Source organism: Scyliorhinus canicula, chromosome 7, assembly GCF_902713615.1.
Source record: "Scyliorhinus canicula chromosome 7, sScyCan1.1, whole genome shotgun sequence".
Lineage (NCBI taxonomy): Eukaryota > Metazoa > Chordata > Chondrichthyes > Carcharhiniformes > Scyliorhinidae > Scyliorhinus > Scyliorhinus canicula.
In genome coordinates, this window is record NC_052152.1 from 38,994,599 (window position 1) to 39,011,411 (window position 16,813).

The following is a 16,813-nucleotide window of genomic DNA, read 5'->3' on the forward strand; positions in this document are numbered from 1 at the left end:
TACTTGTGACAATAAGTTATTATTAGAGGACAGACTGAAGGAAAGATTGAGTGAGAGCAGGTCATTGTTAATGTAATAGTGTAGAGACTAGTAGCAGATGAGTGTAGATTCTATGTTAATTATCAACTGTGTATTATTTAGGAGTAATTATCGAATGCAAATAAGCAGTGTTAATAAATTCATAGCATTGTTCATGTTAAAGTTATTTTGTGGTCTTTGTGAACACTACACCAACCATCCTGAATTTAGCAACACAAATAACACCACAGTAACTATAGAATGGCTTTTGTGATTTTCTAGAAATTGTGATTGGCCAATTGTAAAAACCTTGGGCAACCGACATTTCAGGTGGAGGGCAATGGGTTTTGTCTAATTAAATGCTTTTCTCTTTATCTTCAGGCACAGATCCTGGTATATGTGTCCCTGGAAGGTCTCTGCTTTCACCATCTGGGTTTTATTACCAGGACCAATAGATGTCATCAAGCTGTGACATTCGGCGCTTCAACAGTGCTGCAAGAATAACAGACTGTCTCCGTGGGAAAAAAGTTTACATTTTTGGAGATTCCACAATACGCCAATGGTTTGAATATTTGATACGATTTGTACCAGGTTAAGTTTTGCTTTTTCTCATGTTTTTTGACATAATGTGCCTTATTTATGGATCACATTTACTTGGATCCAGTTTTGGGTAGTACCCAGAAAAATTATTCTTCCCTCAATTTGAATACATTGGTCAGCATTTCTGCACAACACACCTTTATATGCTGGGAAATGGAAAATTCCAGAGGGGAAATGTTTTACTGGAGGAAGCTGAAGGGCATTTACACCCATTCTTGTCATTCATGCCTGCGGATTCCCAGTAAAACTTGAAATTTCTTTTCACGCCAAACCAGCAGATGTGATAACTGCTGAAGTAAAAGGGGGCAGATCATAGCCCGGCAAATGGAAAGACTGGATTCCTTTGCTGTGAGTGTTGTAGCATTCCGTCACGGAGCCAGAAACTTGGCTGCAAATCAAATGGTGCACTGGACAATTCTTCCTGCATGGAAAAAGTCAATGGAATTACAAGTGCCAGTGAGTGGGAACTGTTACGATACCCTGGGCTGGTGCATGATCAATTCCAGCCCCACAGACCCTGGAGTCCCAAAAAGCAAGTGAATTAGCCAATACTTTCCAAGACCTTTGGCCCTTGACTGCTCCAATGACTTACAGGCAACAGATTTGTAAGTGAAACACAGCAACTGTTTATTTGTAACAAAAATAGAAATGAGACATGCAATATTTACAAAAGAATAATGGCCAGCTAATTTACTACACCCCGCCTTATACCGTTCCACCCTCTATACAAACACACACAAGGCAGATACACAGAGAGGGGGAAGGGTAAAATAATAAGAGGATTAATATGAAATGGAAGATGAGTATTCTTGTTTTGGAGGTTGAAGCATCTCATCGTCATACACCAGCTGCACGTTCAGGGAATGGAACCCCTTTCGGTTACTGAAGATCCGCCTGTCATATGACGGTGCACGTAAGTGGACATGCATCCCGTCGATCACCCTCTGGACCTGGGGCATCTCGGCGATGATGGCAAACCCCACTGCTCAGGCATCCTGATGCACTCGGTCCACAGTGAATTTGATGTCTTGTGCCGAACTGGCATTTAGGGCCCCCGTGACGGCACGGATGCACCTGTGCACCGAGCTCTGTGAGATTGCAGACAGGTCCCTACTTGGCAGCTGGCGTAAATGTTCAGGGCAACTGTCACCTTGATGGCCACCTGGAGCGGGTTTCCTTCCCCCATACACCCGCGGTGCCAGGTGCACCATGATCTGGCAGATATGTCGCAGTATGACCTGCTCAGCCGAAGTCCTTGACGGGCATGCCCGCTCTGGCAGGTCCTCGAATGACAGGCACTGCCAGCAAGCAAGTGGCCTCATGGAGTGCCCCCTTCCCACCTGCCTTGGTTCAATTCCCATACCAGGCTCCCCGAACAGGCGCCAGAATGTGGCAACTAAGGACTTTTCACAGTAACTTCATTGAAGCCTACTTGTGACAATAAGTGATTTTCATTTTAAAGTCTAGTATTTCTTTTATTTAGTTAATTAACTTAAAAGTTGCTGTTTGGTCTATGAGGTGAATTTTGAATCAGCTTTAAACAAGGTTCTACTTGTAGGTACTTGCAGCTGGAGCTTGTTAATTAGTTAATTGGGTTAGGCCAGTTTTCAGAGGCTAGAGTCACAGTATACATCTGAGCTAGTTACAGTGCAGATTTTGTTTGCACTGAGTGCTGAACTGGTTGCATTTGAGTGCTACAGTGAGAGTTTGGTGACTGAGGGAGTGCTGAACTGGTTGCATTTGAGTGCTACAGTGAGAGTTTGGTGACTGAGGGAGTTAGGTGAGGAGGGAGTAAGGTGCTCCTTACATTTCATTTCCTATATTTATCAAAGAGCGTGAAGGGAGCCAGGAGTTTAGAGTACAGTTGACTGGAAGCAGAGTCGGAGGGCGGAGGTCCAGTTGGTCTACGGGGCAGCTAATTCTGTAAAGTTAGAGGAGATGGAGGCTAGGGCAGTTGCATGCTCCTCCTGTAGGATGTGGGTGGTGAGGGATACCACTGGTGTCCCCGCTGATTATACCTGCGGGAAGTGCACCCAACTCCAGCTCCTCAGAGGCCGTGTTAGGGAACTGGAGCTGGAGCTGGATGAACTTCGGATCATCCGGGAGGCAGAGGGGGTTATCGAGAAGAGTTACAGGGAGGTAGCCACACCCAAGGTACTGGACAAGAGTAGCTGGGTTACAGTCAGGGAAAAGAAAACTAACAGGCAGACAGTGCAGGGATCCCTCGTGGCTGTTCCCCTTCAAAACAAGTATACCATTTTGGATGCTGTTGGGGGGGATGACCTACCAGGGGAAGGCCCAAGCGGCCAGGTCTCTGGCACTGAGTCTGGCTCTGGGGCTCAGAAGGGAAGGGGGGAGCATAGAAAAGAATTAGTAATAGGAGAGTCAATGGTTAGGGGAATAGATAGGAGATTCTGTTGTCGCGAGCGAGACTCCCGGAAAGTATGTTGCCTCCCGGGTGCCAGGGCCAGGGATGTCTCGGATTGTATCTTCAGGATCCTGAAGGGGGAGGGTGAGCAGCCAGAAGTCATGGTGCACATTGGTACCAACGACGTAGGTAGGAAAAGGTAGTTGGTAATGAACCAGGGCAGATGATAGATTTGTTAGTGGGGGAGCATTTTGGAGGTAGTGACCACAATTCTGTGACTTTCACTTTAGTAATGGAGAGGGATAGGTGCGTGCAACAGGGCAAGGTTTACAATTGGGGGAAGGGTAAATACAATGCTGTCAGACAAGAATTGAAGTGCATAAGTTGGGAACATAGGCTCTCAGGGAAGGACACAAGTGAAATGTGGAACTTGTTCAAGGAACAGGTACTGCGTGTTTTTGATATTTATGTCCCTGTCAGGCAGGGAAGAGATGGTCGAGTGAGGGAACCATGGTTGACAAGAGAGGTTGTATGTCTTATTAAGAGGAAGAAGGAGACTTATGTAAGGCTGAGGAAACAAAGTTCAGACAGGGCGCTGGAGGGATACAAGATAACCAGGAGGTAACTAAAGAAAGGGATTAGGAGAGTTAAGAGAGGGCATGAAAAATCTTTGGCGGGTAGGATCAAGGAAAACCCCAAGGCCTTTTACACATATGTGAGAAATATGAGAATGACTAGAGCGAGGTTAGGTCCGATCAAGGACATTAGCGGGAGATTGTATATTGAGTCTGAAGAGATAGGAGAGGTCTTGAACAAGTATTTTTCTTCAGTATTTACAAACGAGAGGGGCCATATTGTTGGAGAGGACCGCGTGAAACAGACTGGTAAGCTCGAGGAGATACTTGTTAGGAAGGAATATGCGTTGGGCGTTTTGTAAACTTGAGGATAGACAAGTCCCCCGGGCCTGATGGGATATATCCAAGGATTCTATGGGAAGCAAGAAATGAAATTGCAGAGCCGTTGGCAATGCTCTTTTCGTCCTCGCTGTCAACAGGGGTGGTACCAGAGGATTGGAGAGTGGCAAATGTCATGCCCCTGTTCAAAAAAGGGAATAGGGATAACCCTGGGAATTACAGGCCAGTTAGTCCTACTTCGGTGGTAGGCAAAGTAATGGAAAGGGTACTGAGGGATAGGATTTCTGAGCATCTGGAAAGACACTGCTTGATTAGGGATAGTCAGCACGGATTTGTGAGGAGTAGGTCTTGCCTTACAAGTCTTATTGACTTCTTTGAGGAGGTGAGCAAGCATGTGGATGAAGGTAAAGCAGTGGATGTAGTGTACATGGATTTTAGTAAGGCATTTGATAAGGTTCCCCATGGTAGGCATATGCAGAAAGTAAGGAGGCATGGGATAGTGGGAAATTTGGCCAGTTGGATAACGAACTGGCTAACCGATAGAAGACAGAGAGTGGTGGTTGATGGCAAATATTCAGCCTGGAGCCCAGTTACCAGTAGCGTACTGCAGGGATCAGTTCTGGGTCCTCTGCTGTTTGTGATTTTCATTAATGACTTGGATGAGGGAGTTGAAGGGTGGGTCAGTAAATTTGCAGATGATACGAAGATTGGTGGAGTTGTGGATAGTAAGGAGGGCTGTTGTCGGCTTCAAAGAGACATAGATAGGATGCAGAGCTGGGCTGAGAAGTGGCAGATGGAGTTTAACCCTAACAAGTGTGAGGTTGTCCATTTTGGAAGGACAAATATGAATGCGGAATACAGGGTTAACGGTAGGGTTCTTGGCAATGTGGAGGAGCAGACAGATCTTGGGGTCTATGTTCATAGATCTTTGAAAGTTGCCACTCAAGTGGATGGAGCTGTGAAGAAGGCCTGTGGTGTGCTAGCGTTCAATAGCAGAGGGATTGAATTTAAGAGCCGTGAGGTGATGATGCAGCTGTAAAAACCTTGGTAAGGCCACATTTGGAGTACTGTGTGCAGTTCTGGTCGCCTCATTTTAGGAAGGATGTGGAAGCTTTGGAAAAGGTGCAAAGGAGATTTACCAGGATGTTGCCTGGAATGGAGAGTAGGTCATACGAGGAAAGGTTGAGGGTTCTAGGCCTTTTCTCATTAGATCGGAGAAGGATGAGGGGCGACTTGATAGAGGTTTATAAGATGATCAGGGGAATAGATAGAGTAGACAGTCAGAGACTTTTTCCCCGGGTGGAACAAACCATTACAAGGGGACATAAATTTAAGGTAAATGGTGGAAGATATAGGGGGGATGTCAGAGGTAGGTTCTTTACCCAGAGAGTAGTGGGGGCATGGAATGCACTGCCTGTTGAAGTAGTTGAGTCGGAAACGTTAGGGACCTTCAAGCGGCTATTGGATAGGTACATGGATTAGGGTAGAATAATGGAGTGGAGATTAATTTCTTCTTAAGGGCAGCACGGTAGCATTGTGGATAGCACAATTGCTTCACAGCTCCAGGGTCCCAGGTTCGATTACAGCTTGGGTCACTGTCTGTGCGGAGTCTGCACATCCTCCCCGTGTGTGCGTGGGTTTCTTCCGGGTACTCCGGTTTCCTCCCACAGTCCAAAGATGTGCAGGTTGGGTGGATTGGCCATGATAAATTGCCCTTAGTGTCCAAAATTCTATGATTAAGCTAGGACAAAAGTTCGGCACAACATCGTGGGCCGAAGGGCCTGTTCTCTGCTGTATTTCTCTATCTATCTATCTATCAGGCTGCTTTCGGTTAATGACTGATTTAGAATTGCCTCGCTCATCAATCAACTGATTGGTCTGTCTCAGATGGTACCATTTATTCCATCCCCATAGCTTTCATCCGATCTTTACGGTGTAGCTGCAAAATGTGCAATCGATTCCCCTTCTACTTGATTTGGTTTGTGAAACCTAAACTTTCTGTGGTGACTAGAGGTTTTGTTCATGCAAGATTTCCACTATTTCTTCATGGGCTGGATTCTCCAGACTCAAGCCCCATATCCTTGGATGGGGGGGGGGGGGGGGGGGGGGTTCTGTGGTGGCCGAATTCTATTCTCCCATGGATTGTCAATGGGATTTGACAAATGCTCCAGGATCAGTGAGAGAATCTACGTCCGAGCAGCCAGTGGTCACTGTCACAAGTTGCTGGTTGCTGTGTCTGAACGAGAACGCCAAAGTATATTCAGAGTTATCTGCTTCTACGTTGGCTGCATTATCTTCCCCTTTATAAAAGCAAATTACTGCGGATGCTGGAATCTGAAGAGCTGTGAGCTTCGACAAAGAGTCATCGGAGTCGAAACGTTAGCTCTTTTCTCTCCCTACAGATGCTGCCAGACTTGCTGAGATTTTCCAGCATTTTCCCTTTCGTTTTATCTTCTCCTTTTGTGTGGCACCCTTCTGTCGATAAAGGTAACACCAAATAACCGGAAATACCGGTTGTACGGAATTAAAGTGAGTGTCATTCTGGTTTAATTTTTCGGTCGTTTGGGTTGAAGCGTTCCCTCGCAAAAAATATTTTACTTAAATTTTTTGCTGGTTCCTCTGTTTGTTAGTTGTAGGTTGTTACCTTTAATACCTGTAATTTAATTCTCACAGAACGTGGCTCCATGTTAAGATAAAGAGGAATGGCATGTTGCTGAATAGAGAACTGCTTACAATGTTTGAAGTTCTGGATTTCGGTTGTGAGTTATTCAGCATCTTACTCCACACAATACCCTTTTTACAGAATGGCCCATTTTCTAAAAATGGGATTTACCTGTGTTATTCGTGGCAACTGATTCTGCTGAAAAGCAACTAACACAAACAAAACAATAGAGTTGCCCACGAGCTTTTTACACTGTTTACCAGCAGGACTTTGGGCTAGTTGCAGTTCTGGCTGTGGGGCAGCTGTTGTTGCTTTGCAGCTGGTTTCCTCACAAGTGGATCATGAACACTGTTCGCAAGAGTTGAGCTTGGAGTGTGATCATTTCTGTGAAAACCTCTAATGCATTAGCTCAAGAGCGATGGTGGCCTTGCAAACTCGAACAGCTTTCTGTCTTTCATGTTTTTTTGGTGTCACTGACTAGAAAGACTACCTACAAATTTTTTTTTTGCAGACTTGATTTCCCTTTCAACATCACCAAAGTCACACATAGTTTGTTAGTTGCCTCAATCATGTCCAATATTAGTCATCGTCTTGTTTGCTTCTTGCTTTGTGCGTCAGAAGACAATTGTTTACGTATTGTAATTGTAATACATATTGTATTTGGGTATGAAATAGGTTGTTAGTGCATGTTGAGCTGAGTTGCAGTCATTTTGCTCAGTGTCTCAAAAATATCCTCAAATTCCAAGCTCGAATATGCTGATTGTTCCAGCTGGACATCAAAAGATGATCACTGGCATAGTCAAGGCCGTACTGATCAGCAAAACAATATCTGATCAATGATCCAGGACTGTGTTCCTTTCAAAGAGAAATGGCTGTGCAATGATCTGAGATGATTATGTTTTTTTGATTGGATGGTTATTTTGTTGAATTTTCCCTTCCTCTTAATTTGATGGGAGGTGTGCGTCGCTGGCTGGACTGGCATTTATTGCCAATCCCTAATTGCCCTTGAACTGAGTGGCTTGCTAGGCATGGCAGAGTCAATCACATTGCTGTGGATCAGGAGTCACAAAGACGGAAGATTCCCTTCCCTCAACGACAATTGACAATGGTTTTTTAGATTTTTTAAATTTCAGGTTTCCATGGAATTCACATTTCACAATGTGCCAGGGTGGGATTGAAGAGCATTAGCCAGGGCCTCTGGATTACTAGTCCAATGACAATGCCAATACACCACGACTTACCTGTTGCTGTTGGAGTGCCCCCTGTATTTCTAACTAAATCATAGATCATAGAATCTACAGTGCAGAAGGAGGCCATTCGGCTCATCAAGTCTGCACTGGCCCCTGGAAAGAGTGCCCTACTTCCACCCACGCCTCCACCCTATCCCCGTAACCCAGTAACCCCGCCTACCCTTTTTGGACACTAACGGCAATTTATCTTGGCCAATCCACCTAACCTGCACATCTTTGGACTGTGGGAGAAAACCGGAGCACCCGGAGGAAGCCCACGCAGACACGGGGAGAACGTGCAAACTCTGCACAGTGACCCAAGCCAGGAATCGAACCTGGGTCCCTGGAGCTGTGAAGCAACAGTGCTAACCACTGTGCTACTGTGCTGCTTATGTGTCCAACAAAGTCTCAATGTGTTCCCTGACTTTCCAACTTAAATAGGCAAATAACTTCCAAATGTTTTATAAAGCAAATGTTTCCTATTTGTACACCATTCTTGTTATAAGGAGGAAATTGGAGCAGCCGGAGGAAACTCATGCAGACACAGGGAGAACATGGTGCTTCCTTGCTCAACTACTGGCTCTTGCCTCAATTACTTACAAGTTCACTGACCTATCTGCCTGCTTCCATTGAATGTTTCTCAATTCTTTAACCTAACTGTTAACTGTTGGCTGGTTTAGCACAGTGGGCTAAACAGCTGGCATGTAATGCAGAACAATGCCAGCAGCGCGGGTTCAATTCCTGTACCGGCCTTCCTGAACAGACGCCAGCATGTGTCGACTAGGGGCTTTTCACAGTAACTTCATTGAAGCCTACTTGAAAATGAAAATCACTTATTGTCACAAGTAGGCTTCAATGAAGTTACCGTGAAAAGCCCTTAGTCGCCACATTCTGGCGCCTGTTCGGGAAGCCTGGTACGGGAATTGAACCATCCTGTTGGCCTGCCTTGGTCTGCTTTAAAAGCCAGCAATTTAGCCCAGTGTGCTAAACCAGCCCAATAACAATAAGCGACAATAAGCGATTAATATTATTATTAACTTGCCTTCCTGAACACCCATTCTGATGTGAAGCTGATGATACAGATACTCTGAGGGATGAGAGACTCTAATTTATTGTACTGTGTTTCCAAGTATCATAGAACAGAACAGCACAGTACAGGCCCTTTGGCAACTATGTTGTGCCGACCATTTATCCTAATCTAAGGTCAACCTAACCTACACCCCTTCAATTCACTGCTGTCCATGTGCCTGTCTAAGAGTCGCTTAAATGTCCCTAATGACTCAGACTCCACCACCTCTGCTGGTAGTGTATTTCCACGCACCCACCACTCTCTGTGTAAAGAACCTACCCCTAACATCTCCCCTATACCTTCCTCCAATCACCTTAAAACTATGTCGCCTCGTGACAGCCATTTCCACCCTGGGGAAATGTCTCTGGCTATGCACTCTATCCATGCCTCTCATCACCTTGTACACCTCTATCAAGTCACCTCTCTTCCTTCTTTGCTCCAATGAGAAAAGCCCTAGTTCCCTCAATCTTTCTTCATAAGACATGCCCTCCAGTCCAGGCAGCATGCTGGTAAATCTCCTCTGTACCCTCTCCAAAACATCCACATCCTTCCTATAATGAGGCGACCAGAACTGGACACAATATTCCAAGTGGGGTCTAACTAGGGTTTTATAAAGCTGTAGCAAAACCTCGCGGCTCTTAAACTCAATCCCCCTGTTAATGAAATCCAACACACCATACGCCTTCTTAACCCTTTCAACCTGGATGGCAACTTTGAGGGATCTATGTATGTGGACCCCAAGATCCCTCTATTCCTCCACACTTCCAAGAATCCTGCCTTTAACCCTGCATTCAGCATTCAAATTCGACCTTCCAAAATGAATCATTTCACATTTATCTAGGTTGAACTCCATCTGCCACTTCTCAGCCTAGCTCTGCATCCTGTCAATGTCCTGTTGCAACCTGCAACAGCCCTCGACACTATCTACAACTCCCAACCTTTGTGTCATCAGTAAACTTACTAACCCACCCTTCCACTTCCTCATCCAAGTCATTTATAAAAGCCACAAAGAGCAGAGGTCTCAGAACGGATCCTTGCGGGACACCACTGGTCACCGACCTCCAGGCAGAATATTTTCCATCCACTACCACTCGTTGTATTCTTTCGGCCAGCCAATTCTGTATCCAGACAGCCAAATTGCCCTGTATCCCATGCCCCCTAACTTTCTGAATGAGCCTACCATGGGGAACCTTGTTAAATGCCTTACTGAAATCCATATACACCACATCCACTGCCGACCTTCATCAATGTGTCGCGTCACATCCTTAAAGCATTCAATGAGGCTTGTGAGGCATGACCTGTTCCTCACAAAGCCATGCTGACTATCTTTAATCAAACTATGTTTTTCTAAATAATCATAAATCCTATCTCTCTGAATCCTTTGCAATATTTTGCTCACCACAGACGTAAGACTGATATGTCTGTAATTCCCTGGGATTTCCCTATTCCCTTTCTTGAAGAGGGGAATACATTCGGCTCCTTCCAATCATCCGGTACTATTCCAGTGGAGAGTGAAGACGCAAAGATCATCGCCAACGGCGCAGCAATCTCCTCCCTCGCTTCCCGTAGTAACCTTGGATATATCCCGTCAGGCCCAGGGGACTTATCTACCCTGATGCTTTTCAAAATTTCCAGCACATCCATCTTCTTAATGTCAACCTGTTCAAGTCTATAACCTGGTTCACACTGTACTCATGGGCAACAAGGTCCCTCTCTCTATTGAATACTGAAGCAAAGTATTCATTTAGGGCCTCCCTCATCTCCTCAGACTTTCGGCACAAGTTCCCTCCACTATCCCTGATCAGCCCTACTCTTACTCTGATTATCCTCTTATTTCTCACATAAGTGTAAAACGCCTTGGGGTTTTCCCTTATTTTCCTGCCAGGGCTTTTTCATGCCCCCTCCTAGCTCTCCTCAGTCCATTTTTCAGTTCCTTCCTGGCTACCTTGTAACCCTCGAGAGCCGAGTCAGATCCTTGCTTCCTCAACCCTACATAAGCTAGGTTTATTATGGGCAGTGAATTAAATAGTTTGAAAACTGGGATCTGTGATGTTGAGGACTTCAGAACAACGCCAAAAGCCACCAGGGCTTTTTTCATGCCCCATTCTAGCTCTCCTAAGGTCCATTTTTGAGTTCCTTCCTGGATACCTTGTAATCCACTGGAGCCGTGCCAGATCCTTGCTTCCTCAACCTTATGTAAGCTTCCTTCTTCCTCTTGACTAGAAGCTCCACTTCTCTTGTCATCCAAGGCTCCTTCACCTTACCATTCCTTCCTCGTCTCAGTGGGACAAAACTATCCAGCACTCGCAGCAAGTACTCCTTCAACAATCCCCACATTACTGTTGTGCATGTCTATTCCATGCCTGTTAACTACACAGGGTTCAGCATCAAGTTAAACAATGTAACATCTTCTGTTTTAGGTCTGAGGAAGTTTGACCTTGGAAATTCTCAAAACACTGGCCCTCACCTCGCTTTGGATATAGACAACAAGATCAAAGTGGAATATTATGCCCATGGCAAACCAATCCGAATCGCCCCTATTTCCAGTCAGGATCTGCCATTCACTGCAAACAAACTGGATGAGATTAAAGGAGGAAGGAGCACAGTTATAGCCTTCACCATATGGTGTCATTTTAACACTTTCCCAGTGGAACCGTACATCCGGAGGCTCCAGAACATCCGCAGGTCAATCTTGCGATTGCTGGATAGGAGTCCAGACACACTGGTTGTAATAAAGACGGCCAATGTCCAGGCCCTCCCACGGGATGTCAGTCTCTACAACATAGAACATAGAACGATACAGTGCAGTACAGGCCCTTCGGCCCTCGATGTTGCACCGACATGGAAAAAATCTAAAGGCCATCTAACCTACACTATGCCCTTATCATCCATATGCTTATCCAATAAATTTTTAAATGCCCTCAATGTTGGCATGTTCACTACTGTTGCAGGTAGGGCATTCCACGGCCTCACCACTCTTTGCGTAAAAAACCCACCTCTGACCTCTGTCCTATATCTATTACCCCTCAATTTAAGGCTATGTCCCCTCGTGCTAGCCACCTCCATCCGCGGGAGAAGGCTCTCGCTGTCCACCCTATCTAACCCTCTGATCATTTTGTATGCCTCTATTAAGTCACCTCTTAACCTTCTTCTCTCTAACGAAAACAACCTCAAGTCCATCAGCCTTTCCTCATAAGATTTTCCCTCCATACCAGGCAACATCCTGGTAAATCTCCTCTGCACCCGTTCCAAAGCTTCCACGTCCTTCCTATAATGAGGCGACCAGAACTGTACGCAATACTCCAAATGCGGCCGTACTAGAGTTTTGTACAACTGCAACATGACCTCATGGCTCCGGAACTCAATCCCTCTACCAATAAAGGCCAACACACCATAGGCCTTCTTCACAACCCTATCAACCTGGGTGGCAACTTTCAGGGATCTATGTACATGGACACCGAGATCCCTCTGCTCATCCACACTACCAAGAATTTTACCATTAGCCAAATATTCCGCATTTCTGTTATTCTTTCCAAAGTGAATCACCTCACACTTCTCCACATTAAACTCCATTTGCCACCTCTCAGCCCAGCTCTGCAGCCTATCTATGTCCCTCTGTAACCTGCAACATCCTTCCGCACTGTCTACAACTCCACCGACTTTAGTGTCGTCTGCAAATTTACTCACCCATCCTTCTGCGCCCTCCTCTAGGTCATTTATAAAAATGACAAACAGCAACGGCCCCAGAACAGATCCTTGTGGTACGCCACTCGTAACTGAACTCCATTCTGAACATTTCCCATCAACTACCACTCTCTGTCTTCTTTCAACTAGCCAATTTCTGATCCACATCTCTAAATCACCCTCAATCCCCAGCCTCCGTATTTTCTGCAATAGACGACCGTGGGGAACCTTATCAAACGCTTTACTGAAATCCATATACACCACATCAACTGCTCTACCCTCGTCTACCTGTTCAGTCACCTTCTCAAAGAACTCGATAAGGTTTGTGAGGCATGACCTACCCTTCACAAAACCATGCTGACTGTCCCTAATCATATTATTCCTATCTAGATGATTATAAATCGTATCTTTTATAATCCTCTCCAAGACTTTACCCACCACAGACGTTAGGCTCACCGGCCTATAGTTACCGGGGTTATCTCTACTCCCCTTCTTGAACAAAGGGACCACATTTGCTATCCTCCAGTCCTCTGGCACTATTCCTGTAGCCAATGATGACCTAAAAATCAAAGCCAAAGGCTCAGCAATCTCTTCCCTGGCTTCCCAGAGAATCCTAGGATAAATCCCATCCGGCCCCGGGGACTTATCTATTTTCACCTTGTCCAGAATTGCCAACACTTCTTCCCTACGCACCTCAATGCCATCTATTCTAATAGCCTGGGTCTCAGCATTCTCCTCCACAATATTATCTTTTTCTTGAGTGAATACTGACGAAAAGTATTCATTTAGTATCTCGCTTATCTCCTCAGCCTCCACACACAACTTCCCACCACTGTCCTTGACTGGCCCTACTCTTACCCTAGTCATTCTTTTATTCCTGACATACCTATAGAAAGCTTTTGGGTTTTCCTTGATCCTACCTGCCAAAGACTTCTCATGTCCCCTCCTTGCTCGTCTCAGCTCTCTCTTTAGATCCTTCCTCGCTTCCTTGTAAATATCAAGCGCCCCAACTGAAACTTCACGCCTCATCTTTACATAGGCCTCCTTCTTCCTCTTAACAAGAGATTCCACTTCTTTGGTAAACCACGGTTCCCTCGCTCGACCCCTTCCTCCCTGCCTGACTGGTACGTACTTATCAAGAACATGCAATAGCTGTTCCTTGAACAAACTCCACATATCCAGTGTGCCCAACCCTTGCAGCCTACTTCTCCAACCAACACATCCTAAGTCATGTCTAATGGCATCATAATTGCCCTTCCCCCAGCTATAACTCTTGCCCTGCGGGGTATACTTATCCCTTTCCATCACTAACGTAAAGGTCACCGAATTGTGGTCACTGTTTCCAAAGTGCTCACCTACCTCCAGATCTAACACCTGGCCTGGTTCATTACCCAAAACCAAATCCAATGTGGCCTCGCCTCTTGTTGGCCTGTCAACATATTGTGTCAGGAAACCCTCCTGCACACATTGTACAAAGAATGACCCATCTAATGTACTCGAACTATATCTTTTCCAGTCAATGTTTGGAAAGTTAAAGTCTCCCATAACAACTACCCTGTTACTTTCGCTCTTTTCCAGAATCATCTTCGCCATCCTTTCCTCTACATCCCTAGAACTATTAGGTGGCCTATAGAAAACTCCCAACAGGGTGACCTCTCCTTTCCTGTTTCTAACCTCAGCCCATACTACCTCAGAAGAAGAGTCCCCATCTAGCATCCTTTTCCGCCACCGTAATACTGTCCTTGACTAGCAGCGCCACACCTCCCCCTCTTTTGCCCCCTTCTCTGAACTTACTAAAACACCTAAACCCCGGAACCTGCAACAACCATTCCTGTCCCTGCTCTATCCATGTCTCTGAAATGGCCACAACATCGAAGTCCCAGGTACCAACCCATGCTGCCAGTTCCCCTACCTTATTTCGTATACTCCTGGCATTGAAGTAGACACACTTCAAACCACCTACCTGAACACTGGCACCCTCCTGCGAAGTCAAATCTGTGCTCCTGACCTCTATACTCTCAATCTCCCGTACCCTAAAACTACAATTCAGGTTCCCATGCCCCTGCTGAATTAGTTTAAACCCCCCCAAAGAGCACTAACAAATCTCCCCCCCAGGATATTGGTGCCCCTCAGGTTCAGATGTAGACCATCCTGTCTATAGAGGTCCCACCTTCCCCAGAAAGAGCCCCAGTTATCCAGAAATCTGAATCCCTCCCGCCTGCACCATCCCTGTAGCCACGTGTTTAATTGCTCTCTCTCCCTATTCCTCATCTCACTATCACGTGGCACGGGCAACAACCCAGAGATAACAACTCTGTTTGTTCTCGCTCTGAGCTTCCATCCTAGCTCCCTAAAGGCCTGCCTGACATCCTTGTCCCCTTTCCTACCTATGTCGTTAGTGCCAATGTGGACTACGACTTGGGGCTGCTCCCCCTCCCCCTTAAGGACCCGGAAAACACGATCCGAGACATCACGTACCCTTGCACCTGGGAGGCAACATACCAAACGTGAGTCTCTGTCGCTCCCACAAAATCTCCTATCTGTGCCCCTGACTATTGAGTCCTCAATGACTAATGTTCTACTCCTTTCCCCCCTTCCCTTCTGAGCAACAGGGACAGACTCCGTGCCAGAGGCCCGTACCCCATGGCTTACCCCTGGTAAGTCGTCCCCCCCACAAGTATCCAAAACGGTATACTTGTTACTCAGGGGAACGACCGCAGGGGGTCCCTGCACTGACTGCTTCTTCCCAGTCCCTCTTACAGTTACCCATCTATCTCCAGTCTTTGGTGTAACTATTTCCCTGAAGCTCCTATCTATGACCCCCTCTGCCTCCCGAATGATCCGAAGTTCATCCAGCTCAAGCTCCAGGTCCCTAACACGGTTTTTGAGGAGCTGGAGTTGGGTGCACTTCCCACAGATGAAATCAGCAGGGACACTGACGGCGTCCCTCACCTCAAACATTCTGCAGGAGGAGCATTGTACTGCCTTCCCTGACATCACCTCTAGATTTAAAAAATAACAAGAAAAAGAAAAAGAAAGGAAGAGCTTACCTGATATTACCTCAAACCCTGCTCCCGCTCAAAGGTAAGCAAATTTAAAGGCACTCACTCACCTTCACGACAGGCCCCTGCTCCCGCTTCCCAACCACCGTGGGGTGGGGGGGTTGGTTAGAGGAGGAGGTAGGGTGGGAAACACTCACGAAGTGTTTCGGGTTTAACTGTCACTTGCCAACAGCCTCTCCACAAACCACCTTCAACTTAGGCTGACCGCACTGCACGTATGCAAATTTCCCCAGAACAGCTGATCAGTAGCTCTGCTCTGCTGCCCTCTGCTGGATGACTGGTATTCCTATCAACTTGATTTAGTGCTGAGAAGGATGTTTGAGGGCATCAACGTGGCATTTGTGGATGCCTGGGAGATGACCATTGCACATTATCTGCCTCATAACCTGCACCCTGAACGAGTCATTATAAAGAATGAAGTAGACGTGTTTCTTTCTTATGTGTGTCCATCCGAGAATAGTTAAATACTGTTTTAGATCGAATTTGGTAATCAGGAGATATATATTGCGTGACATAACGAAGAGATTAGCACCTAGTTCTCCTAGTTCTAGCCTCCCCCACAAGAGGGGACATCCTTCCAGCATCCAGCATATCAAGCCCCCTCAGGATCTTTTTTTAAAAATTTAGAGTGCCCAATTAATTTTTTCCAATTAAGGGGCAATTTAGCGTGGCCAATCCACCTATGCTGCACATCTTTGGGTTGTGGGGGTGAAACCCACGCGAACACGGGGAGAATGTGCAAATTCCACACGGACAGTGACCCAGGGCCGGGATTCGAACCCGGGTCCTCAGCGCCGTAGGCAGCAATGCTAACCACTGTGCCACCGTGCTGCCCCCCCCTCAGGATCTTAAGCGTTTCAATCAGACCCTGAGGGGTCCTGGGGTTATATATGTACATTGACGTTGCTGGAGCAGTTTGAGAGAGTGGTTAATTAAGCATACGAGATCCTGGATTTTCCCAATAGAGGTATGGAATACAGCTCAAGAAATTTATGATAAGGTGTTTAAAACATTAGTTGAGCCTCAACCGTTGTATCAGGTAAGTTCTGGGCACCACACTTCAGGAAGGATGTGAAGGCATTAGAGAGGATTTAGAAAAGGTTCAAGAGAATGGTTCCAGGGATTAGGAACTTCAATCATGTGGTTAGTCTGGAGAAATTGGGGCTATTCTCCTCAGAAAAGAGAAGGTTGAGAAGAGATTGGATAG

The 16,813-nt window shown here is 46.1% G+C and overlaps 1 pseudogene; it reads left to right on the forward strand.

Annotated features, from left to right (window-relative positions):
* LOC119969073 overlaps positions 1-16,070 on the forward strand; it is an 80,385-nt pseudogene extending 64,315 nt beyond the window's left edge.
* The last annotated feature ends 743 nt before the right edge of the window (positions 16,071-16,813 follow it).